At 38.9% G+C, this 17,979-nt stretch overlaps 1 long non-coding RNA gene across 6 annotated transcripts; it reads right to left on the bottom strand.

Moving 5' to 3' along the window:
• Positions 1–6,205: 6,205 nt before the first annotated feature.
• Positions 6,206–17,400, bottom strand: LOC120316350. Of its 6 annotated transcripts, none has more exons than XR_005558936.1 (3): positions 14,277–17,400; positions 11,303–11,440; positions 6,206–11,074 (listed from the first exon to the last, which is right to left on the bottom strand). It is a non-coding gene; the product is annotated as an uncharacterized LOC120316350 (long non-coding RNA). The 6 variants fall into 6 exon arrangements; XR_005558938.1 differs by having other exon boundaries at positions 6,206–10,473; XR_005558937.1 differs by having other exon boundaries at positions 6,206–11,440; positions 14,277–14,410; positions 14,775–17,400.
• Positions 17,401–17,979: the final 579 nt, after the last annotated feature.

Below are 17,979 nucleotides of genomic sequence, written 5' to 3'. Positions count from 1 at the left end.
GCTGGATGTGGCCCAAAGGTGGGGGGGGGGTTTGAAAGCCAACTAAGATATCTGTGAAATGTGGTACTTTTCAAGTGTTTTCAAGTCCCTAGAATTCCACACTTTTTCAAAGGAAATCTCCTTGGGATCTGGGCAAGATCCTGAATTTTCCACGCTGCTTTGAGACCATACACTGCCTTAATCAACCATTTTGTCCTTCATAGGTCTTTACAATGATTATTTTTTTTAATTTACAACTGTTTAGCCTAATTCTACTTTAAGCAGACCAGTGTTTGAATTCGACCATGGTGTTAACATAAAACATGGTTTATATAAGTTTGGCATTATGCTTGAATAAAATGATTGTGATTTGTAAGTCGTGATTAATGATTTATTGCTTGTAAAGCAGGCAACTGTGTTTTTTCTTCAGCCACTTAATGATTTAGCGAAACGTGTAAACCCAGCCAGTATATACATCCAGCCAGAGTATACACATTTACACATGTATAGAAATGATTGTAAATTTCTGAAATTGTAAGTAGACAAGGATATTTCAGTAGGTTTTAATCACATTAATTTTTATGTCCCTTAGTCGACTGGGATCAGATGCAAAACTAATCCAAACAGATTAGTCTCAAGACCTGGTTAGCAACTTGGACTCTCTTTGATACCTATCCACTAACACACATATGAATTGTTCTTGGGAGAACAATGAAACAATGAAATATTCTAAACTTGAAGTTCTCTCTATCAAATCAACATTACAGACCGATAATGCACTCCTTAATTAGACATTGCTATTAACTGGACTGCTACGTGATTTAAATCTTGCTGCTAATCTTTGTCATTCTACCCAGACATAGTTTTTATGACATCCAGCAAGTGATTTCTTTATGCAGTAATCTGTCTAAAAACCACCTTTTTCTTCTTTCCCTTTTTTTTAGAAGAATAAAGGACATGAGATTGAAATGAAAGCTTTTTTTTAAGTCTGTCCATTAGTAATTTTCTGCTTAGTATTTGAAAAATGGTCCGTTTTAATTGCTTTACAGAGGAGAAAGCTATCAAAGCTAATGCTCTTTTTCCCCCAAACTTTTGTAATTATTTCTCGTGGACTCTTATTTGAAATGGCTTGAAAATATGTTCATTAAAATGTAGATTTCACTCTCTTTTTTTCCTCTTTCTCTTTCAAATGGATTTCCATTTCCCAGTGTTGCCCCCCCACACACACACACACACACAAACACACACAAAAACACACATATTTTTTTTCTTTTCTTTGTTTGGCCACTAGCTTTATGCAATAAAACATTTAAAAATAAAAGTAAGTCAGACTAGCAATACCATTGCTAATCTTCAGCGGGATTTTATGGTGTAATCAAACCATGAGCCTCCAAGGGAAATATGTTCTTATGAGAATATGTGCTCAAAGCTCACACACAAACACACACACCCATGATTTTGAAGGGATAGTGAAATAGCTTGATCTCAGTTTTGTCCTTCTTTGGATACATGGCTTAAGCACCTCACACAGAAGGATTGCTACAGCACTTAGCACTTAGACTTATATACCGCTTCACAGGACTTCACAGCCCTCTCTAAGCGGTTTGCAGAGTCCGCCTCTTGCCCCCAACAATCTGGGTCCTCATTTTGCCGACCTCGGAAGGATGGAAGGGTGAGTCAACCTTGAGCCGGATCAGGATCAAACTACTGGCTGTGGGCAGAGCTTGCCTGCAATGCTGCATTCTAACCACTGTGCCCGCACAGGGCTCCTGGGACAGGGATGAAAAAGAGAGGGATCTGAACACAAGCCACCTTGAAATCCCAGAGGAAAAGCAGGAGAGAAATCTAAGAATAAATAAAGAAATAAATAACATCCTAGTTTGTTGTTGTTCAGTCGCTAAATCATGTTCAACTCTTTGTGACCCCATGGCCCATAGCATGCCAGACCTCCTATCCTCCATTGTCTGTTGGATCTGCCCAAACTCATGCCCGCTGTGTTGATGACACTATCCAACCATCTCATCCTCTGCTGCCGCCTTCTCCTTTTGCCTTGTGTGGACTAGATTCTTGGAATAGATATAGAACATAGAATGACAGGGTTGGAAGGGACCTTGGGGGTCTTCTAATCCAACCCCCTGCTCAAGCAGGAGACCCTATACCATTTCAGACAGATGGTTGTCCAATCTCTTCTTGAAAACCTCCAGTGATGGAGCAGCCACCGCTTCTGGAGGCAAGTCGTTCCATTGGTTAATTGTTCTCACTGTCGGGAAATTTCTTCTCAGTTCTAAATTTATGAAAGAAGATAAGATATTTCCCTTTCCCATTCTCCTTTCCCTTCTTTCTATGTTTGGCCACTGTCACCTGCTGCAATAATTGTTGTCACCACCACCATCATCATCGTTCTAGCCATTGTCTATCCACTGCGGGATGAGGGCCTCTTCAGCATGTTTCCCAACCCATAAGGTCCTGAGTTTTCTTTTGCCAATTGGGCACACCACACGCTGATGTCATCAACCCAGCTTAATGAATTATTATTATTATTATTAATAATAATAATAATAATAATAATAATAATAATAAAGTTGGAGGGCACCTTGGAGGTCCTCTAGTCCAACCCCCTGCTCAGGCAGGAAATCCTGTACCATTTCAGACAAATGGTTGTCCAATCTCTTCTTCAAAACTTCCAGTGTTGCGCATTCACCGCTTCTGGAGGCAGGTTGTTCCATGGGTTAATTGTTCTCACTGTAAATAGCTTGACTCCCTCTTCTTTGGGGCACCCCCTGAGATATTGGGACACTGCTCTCATGTCACCCCATTTAATAGCATGTCCACTCTACCATACTATTAAGGCAGGCCTCGTTTTCATTTTTAAGGAAAACATTCACAACCAGAAGCACTTCCCCCCCCCCCTATAAAAGAACCCTGGAGAAGATTTCAACAGAAGTTCCCATTCCATAGAACGGAATACAATGGAAAAGTCAGGATGGTTGCAGGTTTAACGGGTTTTTAAAAAGGAACCGAAACAAAATGAAACACCTCATCCCAATTCATAGCATTAATTAGGTGTTTGACTTGACTGGCAAACAAACTTTTCCAGAACCGGAAAAACTTTTTTAAAAAAGGGGGGGCTCTAACTGAATAAAAGAGCTGTGTTTCCTAGCTAATATTTGTACAAGCTGGTTCTTGCCCTCCAAATACTAAGTCATTGGAATAGTTTTCTTCCAGCTATTCTTTGTCATCCTTCTGGCAACATTGCTTTTGTCAATCTTGAGTTGCTGTTAAGTAGTCATTGGCAACTTAATAATTGGGGTTCAATTAGGATACCTGGGTAATTAAACAAAAAAAATAGCAGAGATAGTTTCCCTTTCTGACTGATTTATTTCAAAAGAACTATTGTAGGTGTTTCTTGTTCTCATCATAATCATCAATAAAATTGGCAAAAAAAGAAACAAAAAATGGAGCAAGGTGGAGGAATCAGAGCATTTTATAAATTTAAAAGAAAATTAAGGCCCATTGGTAATATCATCATATACATTTTTTTGATTATTGCACAGCCATCAATTGATGCAGAAGCTGTCTTTCTTGCATTTACAAGTCAACATTACTTTTCCGATTCCTGGATAGTATTAACAGAATATCAGAGTTCAGTCATTGTTCAGAGATATTTCATTACTTAGAACATAGATCTGGAATGGACCTTGGGGGTGGTAATAACAACAATAACAATAAATGGTTTAACCCATTCTAAAACATCACCTTTCAAAAACAGTGCAGTCCATTCCAGTAAACATTTTTAAGGCTTGCCTTCAGAAATTGTAGATGTTCCATCACTGGAGGTTTTTAAGAAGAGACTGGACAACCATTTGTCTGCAATGGTATAAGGCCGTGGTGGGAAACCTATGGCATGCAGAGCCTTCTCTGTGGGCATGCGCATTGTCGCCACAATCCTAGGCCTTCAGCTGGGTTTTATAAAACCTTTTCGCTTTAGGCCTCCGTCGCTATGTGCAAAATAAAAAAAAGTTTCAATCAATCAATTTCAAGTTCTCGCGGGAAAAAAAGATCTCGCAAAGTTGGAATTGATCGAATTTTTTAGTCCCACCCAGTCTGCCGTTAGCACTGAAGCCATGCCCACCCAATGGGCCACGCCCACCCAGCACCCAACGATACATAAGTGGGTTTGGGGTTGCAGTTTGGGCACTCGGTCTCTAAAAGGTTTGCCATCACTGGTCTAAGGTCTCCTGCCTTCACTAGGGGCTTGGACTAGATGACCTCCAAGATCCCTTCCAGCTCTATTATTCTGTTATTTTAGACCAGACCGTTAAATCAATAAAAAGAGCTCTGAGTTAGCATTCCTTGCAACTTTCTTTATATTCCTCTCTCATTGCAGCCCCAGATGTTTCAGTTCCTGTAGGTTTAGATTGCCACATGTTCAACTTCCCAGAAATTTAGTCTTTAACCCACCCTGTTACCATTCCTCTTTATGGCTTTGTGTTCTTTGTTCTTTGTCTCATTTTTATATGTTGACAAATATGTTCACTGCCTCTGAAAAAATGTATAGATATATCCTTCTTTCCAAGGTTTGATTTGTTGCTAATTTTGACAGAACAGGTCCAAAAGTAGGGAAAATTCAACCTAGAGCGTTTTAAAATAGAGAAGGAACCCAGAATATTTGGAGAAATATCGTTTGAAGTTTTCAATGATCATCTTTAAAAACACAGCTCCTTTCTTCATGATCTTCTTCTTTCTCTTTTTCTCTTTTTTTTTTAACCTCCAGTTGGAATGAATGAGGCTAATTAATTTCAGACCATACTTGATGAAGTCAGCACCATACGAGGGGCTGCGTGCGAGACATGGCTGATTTCTTTCAGCTGAGAGTGATGAATTAAAGATGAAGCTTTGCTTTCACAACCCTAATTTAAAATGTATATATTAAAAAAAAGCTATAGCAAATAATGCTTATATCCTCCATAACAAAGAAAAACTTGTTCTGGCGAGCACCCATGATTTGTTCAGCTTTGAACAAATCTTAGATTCTCATTGGCAACTCAGCTGTGAATGGGTGAAACAGATCAGAAAATGCACAATCTGGTTTGTTTTTTTTCCTGGATGTTTTGCTTAAGTGTGTGTTTGTGTATATGCATGTTTTTATTACATACTGCTTTAACTCAGAGCCTCTTACTAAGACCTATTACATATAATTTAAGGGTGCATATGCGTTGATTTAAAGACGGTGTCTTAAAAATGTAAACTGCAAATAAGTATCTGGTGAAGGGGGGGGGGCAGGGAGACAGGATTGGCTGACCCCTAGACAAAACTAGCTGAGATAAAAGACTGGCAAACTGAGATTTGTAAATAGATTGTGCATTTCTTCAATCAACGTTCAGAAGATAGGAGGCGGATTGGAGAAGCAAAGTAATCCATACTGTAACAGCAATGTATTGCTTGTATATACAGGTCATCCCCAAATTACAGCCTTTCATTCAGTAACCATTTGAAGTTACAAGGGCACTGAAAAAGGTGTCTTAAAACTAGTCCTCATACTTACAACTGTTGCAGCGTTCCCAGGATCATGTGATCAAAATTTGGGCACTGGGCAACCAGCATGTACTGTGTTTCCTTGAAAATAAGAGCCAATCGGAAAATAAACCCTAGCATGATTTTTTCAGGACACTCATAATATAAGCCTCACCCCCTTGTCAGCAGACGGACGCATTTAGTAGCCAGCTTCCAACAAAGTCAATGGAAAAGCCAGAATCAGTTAACAATTGCATAATTCATTTAACTGCAGAGATTCAATAACAATCACCTCGAAAAATAACAATCATAAAACCAGCATAACTCATTTAACATCTGCCTTGCTTAGGAATGGACATGTGGTCATAAGCTGAGAGGTTTCATTTTTTTTCATCCCCAGCACAAAATCCAGAAGTGATATCCAAATTAAAAACATATATTCTCCGCTTTAAATAGAACAACCAATTTAATCATTACTGCTTTATCTTCCTTGCTTTTGAAATAATACGTATTTCTACTTGCACTTAATAATCTTTATAAACTACCACTATTTATATTTATGTACACCATGTATACAGTGTATAGTTCTTTTCCTTTCTATCCACTATGCGCTTACTAAAAGCAATTAGATTTTTTTAAGTAGATATACACATATAGGATTGCTCTTTTAAAATGGTCATCAAAATCCCATAAAAAACATCTCACACAAACATTTTAGAAATGTGCAACTTTATTTCAGCATGTTCAGTCAATTAAAAGGCTGCAAAATAAGCAACTAACAGGTCTTTGACGAAGTGAACCCCAGAAAAACCTTCAGTACATTTTGGACCTCACCAGTTGAGCTGTATCCTATGTTGTGCCTTGTTTTCAGGTAGATTTTTACTCCCCCCATCCAAAGCTTGGAAAAAGCCCACTACAGGGATCAGCATTCTTAGTTACTTTGTGTATTAATGCCATGTAGATCTCCATGGGCTAAGTCTTCCATATTATCCTAGCAGGGATCTGGCTGATAAAAGGAAACATGAGAGGGCCATGTGCATTTTCACCTAAGATGCAAAGAGCCATTGTTGAGCCTTTCTTGGGGCATTTTATGCTAATCTGCTGAAACTGGATGATGGACAAGAAAGTGAGTTATATTATAAGCAATGTGCATAGTGTGAACGCAGCTTTCCTTTCATATATAAAACTGCTTCAAGAGAGATGCACGCTCCTACCCATGAGAGTTGGGGATTCCATCCCCTCACCAAGGAAGCCTGCTGAATGTCTGGAGGCATCTCACTATCTTTCAACCCAACTTTGTTCACACGCTTTATTTATTATTCTCAGCTTAAAAGAAGAGAAAGGAATACTACATGCATCATGTTTTTCTCCTGGAAGAGAGGCATGAGAGAAATGGAATAAATGAATAAAACATTAGTTTTGATTTAGAAGATCTTAAGCAATATGGGTTCCCAGTTATGACTTCATACACTTTGTGATCCCTCATTGTAGTAACAGGGGTTAGCAATATGTATGATTGTGGTTCCTTGTGCCATGGCTTCTTCAAAGGTTTGTATGCATTTGAAACTGTGGTCTGAGCTAAGCTATTCATATAGCAACAGTTCTTAAAGCCTGGTTCAATTAAAAAAAACCTATATGTTTTCATAAACAAAGACATTTAATAAATAAATAAACTCTTTGAAAATCTCAGGACCTTGATTTTGGAATGAAGACCGCCATCACTTCTTCACCACCCTTGTTAATAGAGATTTGAACACAACCTACTGTACTTTGGCTGAAGATGATTATAATTCTTCAGGCAATCAGAAGTTGGACAGCTCAGGTCTCCAAACTGGGGGAAAAAAATCATAAAGTCAAGATTTTACTTTCATACTTAGAAATGCGATCCTGAATAGGACTCCGGATGTCCTACTTTAAGGTCAGAATGGAAACTTGCATTGTATATTGAAGGAAATAGTTTTCAATACATTTATATATTCGGGGCTAAGGCAGAAGTGATATACCCATAGAATTCAATCAATGTTTACCAAAATCAGCCTTGTGATTTTCTTAAGTGTTCTTTTCTTGAAAAAAACAGCTTCTGTTTTTCAATCCTCTTCTCGGAATGCTTGAGAATTTCTTTTTAATCACTCTCAGTAATGTTATTGGGCTTATCTTATTCTCAGTTGTGATAGAATTGTCTATGGAGATTCGCAATCATCCAGGTCATAGTTGTCCCAAAGGTGCTTTTCCAGAAGGCAACTGGACTTCTTGGGGTTTTTTTCTTTGCTTCTCATCCAAGAAGTTTCTTCAATTCTGACAGAATCATCACTGTCTAAAATCCTACAGCCTGGTTTTTCACATTTCCTAATTCCAACCTGATGTCTCATCTTGATGCTCAACAAGAACAATAAAAAAGGGTCTCCAGAAGCAGTGAATGCTCCAACACTGGAGGTTTTTAAGAAGAGACTGGACAGCCATTTGTCTGAAATGGTATAGGGTTTCCTGCCTGAGCAAGGGGTTGGACTAGATGACTTCCAAGGTCCCTTCCAACTTTATTATTATTAGTATTATTTATTATAAAATTCTACAGCCTGGTTTTTCACATTTCCTAATTCCATCCCGTTGTCCATCCTTGATGAACTCAACAAGAACAATAAAAAGTGTCTCCTTATACCTAGAAATAACCCAGAGGAATATCTAACCTTGCAAACCATGTGACATACTTTGAATCTCACACCAGTGAATCCCAGGTGCTCTTTGGACCACAAAGACTATGATCCAGAGCCGAGGTGATTTATGATGCTGGAATAAATAGTCCAATGATACCTGGAGAACTGAAGTTGCATCTGGAGAGGGAGGAAGTACACAGAAAATAAATGAATGCCTGCCTATAAATAGCAGATTTTAGAGATATTTGCTCTTGTTCTATAAATCTAACCTGATATACCCCAAAACATATAAAATGGTTGGGTTTGCATATCATACTAAGGACTACTTCTACTCAACCAGGATTTATTGAATAAGCTACTCTTTGATGACTTCCTTCACATGCTAAATGATAAAACATAATTTCATGCCAGTGAATTCTGCTGTGATTTCTGGTTGGAGAGGGTGAAAGAGGGAAATACTATTCCATTATTTCACTTCCATTCTGAGTTAATCATATTGTTCTGACATTTTCAACTGGTGGTTCTACACAGCTGCCTAGGTCTGTATCTCAATAGTCCTCATTAGAAGAAATCTGTTTTGCATTGTAGCTGATTGACACACTGAATCAATCATCTGATCCATTGATTGCTTCTGAAATTATTTTCATTCTTTAATAATACACCTTTCCTCCCCTACCTTCAGACTCTGATTAAATTCAGGCAAGGCCCATCAGTGTCTGACAAATATATGGGGGGGGGATTCCTTGGGACAGGAAAGGACAAAGAAGATCCCAGCTTTTTCTTATTGAGGAGCATTAGAGCATGTAAATCTACTCATAGCCCTGATAAATGCAGACTGATGCATTATGCTAGCCAAATGGAGTTTATGGATTGTGTCTCACGATTCATAATTCTCTGAGGTTGTGCTTCTGAATTAGACTTTTGCTGCAGTTTGGAGGACAACATTCTGAATGAAGCATTGTTATTCCTGTTCCAGATGTATTCCTTGATCCTATCAAGGGACAATTCTTTGAGGCAAGATGGGCAGCCTATAAATTTTATAAAACAAAATTATTTGGGGTCCCCTTTTATGGGGACACAAAATCTTATCAGTGAGTTCATTCCCTCACACAAAAGTGGTGAGGATTGACTTCTGACTATAGGTCCTAATATGTGGTATAGTTTGGAAGGATCATCCATAAACAAAGAAAAACAAACCAGGTACAGATGGATACATTTAGCTGAAGAGATTCGGGGCCAAATGTCAAGCTATTAGGTGCATTAAACCAACCAGATGTCTAGAGAAATGCTAGCCAATTTCCAATGCATTTGCTAGACCTGGTCCCTGAAGCATTTAGTTGTTTGTTTTGAACATTGGATCCCAACATCTTGATTCAATATGAATGCATTCACCAATTTAGCATTTTAAAGAAAGTTTAGAAGTAGTCAAGGATAGGCCACTTGGTGTCCTCCAGATGCTGTAGATTTCAACTTACAGTTATAGCAAACAATGGGAAAGGACTGTATCTAATCCAAACATCTGGGGGGGGGAAACCAGGATATCTGAAGGATAATGTTGTGGTCATAAGAAATTGGCCTCTATTCAAGTAGGCCATCCAATTTATCTAGTTAAGCTCTGGACTGTCCAAGGTTCTACCACAAGAGCTGGAAAACTGCAGCTACAGGACAGTGTGTAGCTTCTAAATTCACATTCTGCAGCCTTTGCGGTCCCTTTAACCGTAAGTGCTGAAAACATGCCGTGTTGAGATGGGAAACAAATGGCAATTGCAACATAAGTACTAAAATAAGCAAAGCACAGGTAAATAACAAAGAAACACTTTAATAAAATGACAAATGTGCTGTTGCAACACATATTTTAAACCTTTTTGCATAGGTGTAATGTCACACCACATACCCAAAGGTGCAGCGTTTGTGATGCAATGTTGCATTGCAGCTTGTGTCACTGTCCCCTCCTTGCCTTCCACTATAGTTGCCTCTTGCCTGGCAACCTGCCAAACTTTATCTATTTGGGGACACTTTCAAAATCAACGGGCAAAAATGTGAATGCTTAAAAGTACATAAAATCAACGACATGGATTATTTTATTATTAAAAAGAAATTAAATAAACTACCTCCACTATTATACAGCCTCAGCCTCACTTGCAATTAAGCCTAATTTGAATCCACCACAGGCAAATTCAAAGCACTATAAGCAAACAATTCTGCCTTGAATGGAAATGTTGATGCTGGTTGACTCGCTTGATCAAAGCTGGTTGGCCACCATTTGTACATGGCTGTGTGTGCGAAAGATTCTTTATTTCTGGATCAAAGTGGCACAACTTCTCCAGTCCTTCAATCAGGGAGAAAAGTGAGAGAGAGAGAGAGAGAGAGAGAGAGAGAGAGAGAGACTCTTTCTCAAAGTCACTCAATGAACTTTCAAGACTGAGATGGGTTTCCCCAGTTCTAGTCCAACATCTAGATTACAGTGCCCTGCTAGATCACTCTTTTCCTCTTTTCTGCATGTTAAAAGTTGAAATAGAGAATCAGAAATTCCAGTGTTTCTGAAGCTAATATCATGCAAAATTAATTCTTAAATGTATGCCATCGTGGATCATTCTCCTTTGTTAATTTTTTTGCTTATAACCTTATTATTCTTTTCAAATACCCAGCCCTAGCGCTTCGCAATGGCTTTCATCTGAAGGTTTATTTTTAAGACCATTTGATGGAATTGCCCATTTGAATCATAGACATTCACCGATTGAGTTGACTTGCTGAGTTAGATCAGGAGCCTCTGCTGATTTCAATAGCCTTTTTAAACACAGGCATCCACAAATGGTTGCAAATCAATGTGTTCAGATGAGGTCTGATCTGATTGTCTCCTCTATTCTGCAGATTTATTTTGTAATTCCTTTCAGCAAGGCAGAGGGAATTCCAAAATTTCAACAAAGTATCTAAAAGAAGTCAAAAGCATCTCATGAGTACAGTTTGCCCACTCCTGGTCTAGATTTAAATTAATTGGCAATAGAGACAAGACAGAGAAAATGACTCTTTCTTCCGGTTAATTGTCACTTGCTTAGTTATTTTAAGAAGACATTTAGACAAGTTAACAGAGATTAGGCATATTAAGAATGAATGGCAAGGTCAATTAAATAGAACCTTCAGAGCTAAAAATTATATACCTTTTGATATCTACTGCGCTGATGGACAAGTCAATGTATGAGCTTGCATTCCCACAAATTTGGGCTAGAAACTGAAGGTTGGTGTTGGGGAATTTTTACTCTTTTCCCAAAGAACATTTTCTTAGCTACCGTAGTTCTCTGAAAAAGAAGGAAAGGCCATCAGAACATGTGCAGAGATTTTTCACCATTGTGCAGTGAGGCAAATATGGTTTTGCCCATGGCGCGTCAACTCCTAGAGACTCTCTTTCAGAATAACAGGATGACAGAGTTGGAAGGGACCTTGGAGGTCTTCTAGTCCAACCCTCAGCTCAGGCAGGAAACCCTATACCCTTTCGGACAAATGGCTGTCCAATCTCTTCTTAAAAACCTCCAGTGTTGGAGGTTTCACAGCTTCTAAAGACAAGCTGTTCCACTGGCTAATTGTTCTCATTGTCAGGAAATTTCTCCCTATTTCTACATTGTTTTTTTTCTCCCTTGATTAGCTTCCATCCCTTTGCTGCTTAAAATAAGCCATGGGAAAGAATGATTCTGTCCTCAGCTTCAAAGCAGTCCCCTTTCGCTCATGCTTAAAGCAGGGAAAGCTTGGTTGCATGCCATGTTTTTATAGATTTAAAAAGACTAAAGCCAAAACATGCACATTACCTTTTAAAAAAGAAAAAAAAAGAGGAGGAGGAATTCTGATTGCAGATAACCGGCTCAATTTGATTTAGTGTCGAATGATTGTGATGGGGTTGATAACTCGGCATTCATCAGTAATTCATCTTCTCTTGGTAGAAATTTACCGCAAAGCCAGAGCTTTCCCATCCCTGACAAGTCCTATTAATCTTCTTCAGACACTTTTCAATAGGTGTCTCCATCTCAGCCCTTCATCTAAACACTCTGAGTGTTGCCAGAGACTGGGAGATGCCTTTATTTCAGATTGCACAAGGAGACAAGATGGAAGAGGGAACTTCCTTACGGTGGGGGGGGGGAGGTTTTTTTAATCCTCCCTGTCCGTTTAGTCTTTTGTCACTCATGGATAACTCTCTTTAACCCAACCTGAAAAGGAAAATATTACTTTTTCTGAAAGGGCAGCCCTTCTCTAATCTGCCACCCCTAAATGCTTGGGATTCTATCCCTTGCCATACCCAACTTACCCGTATTAAGTAGCGGTGGAGCGATAAATGCTTTCTTTGTGTTACCCTAACGAAGCACGTTGAGAAATGTTGTGCTTTTTTAGGGAGTGATATGATGCAACCCACCTAGTTTAGTCAACTTGCTCTAAACTAGCAATCTTCAGATGTGATGGACTGTATCTCCCATCATTCTGATCCAGTCAATACACTGGCTTGGGCTGATAGTATATGTAGTTTAGCACATTTAGAAGGCGCCAAAGAGTGATAGGAAAAGTTGAGCTGGACTAAGCGGTATGAGTTTAAGAAAGCTAGCAGTGCTTGATCTGAAATCTCTCTTTAGAAAATAACAGTCTTGCTCAGCAGACCTTGCCATGTAATTCTCATCCTCTCCACCATGAAACCACTGTGGCAAAAATGGTCATAAAATGTGGCAAACTGTCTTGCTTAGCAACAGAAATTTTGGGCTCAGTTGTAGCTTGATCCATTTTTAACACACATCAGTCAAATGCCATTTGAGACCCAAGGACCATGATATTTTTTCTGGGACCCTCTCTGTCCCCTATCACATATTAGCTACCAAAGCATGAACAAATATTGCTCTGTCAAATTAGTTCTATGTAATATTTAAAGATGGATTAACTCTTGGATCGCTTGCAGCAGGCAAAGGAGATGGGTGCCAAATGGGTGTGTGTGTGTGTGGTACCAAGGATGGCTTGGAATTTTAATACAGTCATGAGTAGCTGAAGTACTTGTCTAGCAGAACAGAAATACAATGTTATCCTTTGTAATCAAATTCTCAAATCGGTTTTAATGCATCAGACTCGGCATCTTTGAATCTTTGAATCATTCACTGATTTGATGAACTCTTAGCACAGATCCTTTTTACTGCATGGAATCGGCTGACTAACCATACTATAAATCCAATGTGGACTTCAGGACATTCACAGACTCCCTAGTGCTTAAGGCTAATTTCAATTGGTTGCAGATCTTAGAAAACTAAGGAGAAACTTCCTGACAGTGAGAACAATGAATCAATGGAATGGCTTGCCTCCAGAGGTTGTGGGTACTTCATCCCTGGAGGTTTTTAAGAAGAGACTGGACAGCCACTTGTTTGGAATGGAATAGGGTTTCCTGCCTGAGCAGGGGGTTGGACTAGATGACCTCCAACGTACCTTCTAACTCTGTTATTCTGTTATTCTGTTCTGTTATTCTAATGATCATTCAAACATAGACAAGGAAAAAATACATAATGGGGAGAAAGTGAAGCAGCATCAACCTTTTTAAGTCACCCAGAATCGCTTGAAAGTGAGATGGGCAGCATATAAATTTAATAAATATAGTAATAATAATTTTATGTTCAATTCTTATAGTTGTGCATGCATGATCATATTTTTTGCTGCTTACCTGCATTCAGAAATTGAAACAAGTATAATATCTCAATCAGCTATTATGAATAGATGCACAGATGTCTTCATTCTCCCCACCATTATTATTTTTTTCTTTCCAGTATCTCCATTCCATAAATTGCAGATATAGGAATGTGTTCATCATGTTCTTAATTGCACAAGTGATGAGGTTGTTGTTTTTGTATTTTTTGCATTTCTTAGCTATTTCTGTTTGGAACGTATGTGGCATTTCATGCTCTAGTAATGACATTCACAGGTGCACAAGAAAGAAGGAGATGGGAAAGTTCAAAGGTCTATTTTATATGCCACATGGCAATGTCTTTTAAGGACCACCCAGTAGCAGGCAACTCATTGTGTGTGGGTCAATGGAATGGATATGTGGAAATCATATGTCCCTTGCCTAATCCTAGGTGACATTTAGCCCTGATTCATGGAAGCAATTGCAAGCCATACCTTTTTCTTTATGGAGATGGCCAATGTTCCACCATCATCATGAGAAGTTTCTCAGCTGTCCTTCTTTGTCCTGCTTCCAGAAGGTAGGTGTGTTGATCACTGAGTACTTCCATCAAAACCACCTTGCGGGATCCCTACAATAAAAAGACTGAGTTTCAGTAGCATCCCTTTTGTCTCAACACATTAAATTGAGAAGGAATGGACAAACGTCAGACTTGCAGGAAAATTCTCTGGCAAGAAGGTCCAGAAGTTCTGTAAACAGAGTGTACAAGGTCCAATCCTGCTAGACAGACTAGAAAGTTACTAAGGACAAAGGAACAGGAAGGTGCCAAAAACTCTAGGTGAAGTAGCAGTAGGAGCACATTTCCCCATCCATTCATTTCTAAGCTCCATTTCTAACTGTTCAAGGCATTTTCTGTACAATACCCCAAATCTTAATTGAAACGGATCAAGAAAACCAGTATCAGTCAGATGGATATGGAGCTGTGAGGTCATCACCTTTTCAAACATCTTTCCTAGAAACAGGGTATTTTGGACTGGCGTATAATTATATAGGTGTCTCAGGTGAAAGGAGACTTCAAGCAGAAGGGAATACATCCCACGTTGATCCCTCCAACCACAACACCAATTCAAAACATCAACAAGATAAATCCAAAGCCAGTTCTCAGCCTATTGGATAATAAAATACAAATGCAGATGTTTGTTTCGCATGGAAGAAAGTTTCTGAGAAATTACAATATTAAAATGGCAGATTTCAACATGTTGCAAGGGCTGGTGTAAGAAACAATACACTCACAGAAGGGAAGAACATTGATGCCTAACCATATAATCTAAGTTTTAAGGAGGAAGCAATGGGAAAATATACCCTAAATTGGAATGGGACTCTTCCAAAATGTGTTTTGCTATTTAGAAATAACTACACAACCCACGACCCACTGAGTCAACATTTCAGAGATACATCTTTATCTAAACAGAGGATCAGAATGACAATGGATGGGCAAAAAAGCAGCAACTTCCAATTTCCTATTGGCTGGCCAGGAACATAAGTAATTTTCCTTCCTTCCTTCCTTCCTTCCTTCCTTCCTTCCTTCCTTCCTTCCTTCCTTCCTTCCTCCATTCCATTCCATTTCCAGGAGGCAGATAAGTAAGTGTCTGCTACTGTATGAGAGACAGAGGAAGGGATTGCAAGACTGGCTGGGAAACTGTCATGAAATGCTGAAAATGAAGCACACATGACTACAGCAGCAGCCACAACTTCCCCAGAGTTATGGAGCAGTCGTGGGTCCCAAATTCTGGATACATTCTGTACATTAGCCCACTTGAAGTACCTTGGTTCAAAAATTGTAGCCCTATGGTGCATTCATTTCACCCAGTCAAAGGTCATATCAGCAATAGCTTTCAGTAGTATATACCTAAAATTAGCTCATCAGTTACTCAAAGCAGAACAAGAAATCAGTTGAAAAGGAAAATGCTTATTGGTCTATTGACTTTCAATGGAAAAAAGAAGGAAAAAAATGCATAGGCAAAAAAGGAAAAAAGAGGAGTCTCAAATTAATATTTTACCTTTGGACCCACATTCTATTCGAGGTCAGTAATTAGCAATCTCTGGACCATCCAAGGGGAAGAATAATCCATATCCATTACATATACAAAAACACAAATCAACAATTTTAAGGATAAATATTGGTTATATGCAAGTGAATTTTCAAAGGAAGCACTCAAAAGTTGAAGAAGATAAAAGAGAATCAATTTTGAGTGGCCTGCCTAATGAATGGAGACCAACTATTCAATAACCATCCCAGATTACTGTTCTGTACCGCAAAAAATCCCTAAAAAGATCCTGTACATTTAGAAATGCTTTTAAAGAAAAAGTAACTTCAACCATTCTTAATTTCATCACCATATTTTTATATCTTCCTTCCTTCCTTCCTTCCTTCCTTCCTTCCTTCCTTCCTTCAATGAATTCAATGCTACTTTTGTCCTACGGTAATATTGCATCTTTCAATACTTTTAATGACCGTGTTCACAAAATGCCCTTAACCGGACAATGTCAAACCTAGCAGATATATCTACAAGCTTTATTAGCCTAGACATTGATCAAATGCAGCCTTTTGGGTTTGTTTACGGTTCAGTGTATCACCACCACCCCCCAAATAGGTTAATTCAGTAATCAGGTGAAGTGTGTTGCTGAAGGCAGTTACAAAGAATAAGCTTGACGGAGCTCAGCGGGGCCACCTTCCAACTGTGCGTGAGATGGAATGGTGAAATAAGGTATTTTTCATGTCTGACCTCTAGTACGAATTCAGGAATTTATCTTTGAAGCAGGTCTATGCTTCTTCAACCCCTCTGTCCAACATACAGTAGCCCCCGAGACACTAGCTAATCTTACAGGGCTGTGGGGAACAGCACATGATCATGAATATTGAGGGTTTTAGAGAGCATTTCTCTTTCCTGTTTGAGCATTTTTTCTGCTATTTCCAAACTAGTTTTATTCTACTGAGTTCTCATCTTTGTATGACCCGAAAGGTCTCTTTCCTGATGTGTGGGTGGCTCATGAATGAACAAAACTAATTGTCCATGTACACTTTTGTTCACCCTTATAGGAATGGTTTTTTTTTTTTCAAATGCAATCCCAAAATGAATCCTGAACTTTTAAAACCACCCTTCCGTCACGTTCCTGCCTACAGAGTTTTGCAGAGTACACAAAAGCACCCAACCCTACACGGCGGTCTTTAGCTTGATTTCTAAGTGGCTGGTTTCATTGCCATATGAATGTGTGAGTCCATGGCAGTGACTTGAATGGGAACAATGTATGCTGGGGGATTTGCCCACTACATTTTATAAACATTAAACATGGATACGGGACAAGGAAAGGGAAGGTGGCAGGCTCCCCCTAAAAAACAAAACAAAATGACATATTTCTTACATTCAGAATAGAGCTGGAAGGGACCTTGGAGGTCTTCTAGTCCAACCCACTCCTAAAGCAGGAGAGTTTACATCGTTTCAGACAAGTGATTGTCTAGTCTCTTCTCTTAGGAGCCTCCAGTGATGGAGTACCCAAAACTTCTGAAGGCCAGCTGTCCCACTGGTTGAATGTCCTCACTGTTCCTCCTTAGTTCTAGGTTACTTCTCTCCTTGATTAGTTTCCATCCATTGCTTCTTGTCTTGCCTTCTAGTGCTTTGGAGAAGAATAGAATAGAATAGAATAGAATAGAATAGAATAGAATAGAATAGAATAGAATAGAATAGAATAGAATAGAATAGAAGGATGGGATGAATAGAATAGAATAGAATAGAATAGAATAGAATAGAATAGAATAGGAGTTGGAAGGGACCTTGGAGGTCTTCTAGTCCAACCCCCTGCTCAAGTAGGAGAACCTATACCATCTCAGACTGTCTAGCCTCTTCTTAAAAATCTCCAGTGATGGAGCGCCCATGATTTCTGGAGGCATAGCTTGACCCTCTCTTTTTTTGTGGCAGCCTTTCAAATATTGGAACACTGCTGTCATGTCCACCTTAGTCCTTCTTTTCTCAAAACTAGCCAGACCCAAATCCTGCAAATGTTCTTTGCATGTTTTAGTCTCCAGGCCTTTAATGACCTTAGTTGCTCTTCTCTACACTCAACATCTTTATATAATATTTAAACGTGTAATGTTTAAATATTATAATGTTTATGATTCGAATTATAATAATTCTTCCCACT

Source organism: Crotalus tigris, unplaced genomic scaffold (assembly GCF_016545835.1).
Source record: "Crotalus tigris isolate CLP2741 ecotype Arizona unplaced genomic scaffold, ASM1654583v1 scf7180000019364.2947544272:3078424, whole genome shotgun sequence".
Lineage (NCBI taxonomy): Eukaryota > Metazoa > Chordata > Lepidosauria > Squamata > Viperidae > Crotalus > Crotalus tigris.
The sequence above is the reverse complement of the archived record's forward strand: the minus strand, read 5'-3'. Positions and strand labels throughout refer to the sequence as shown.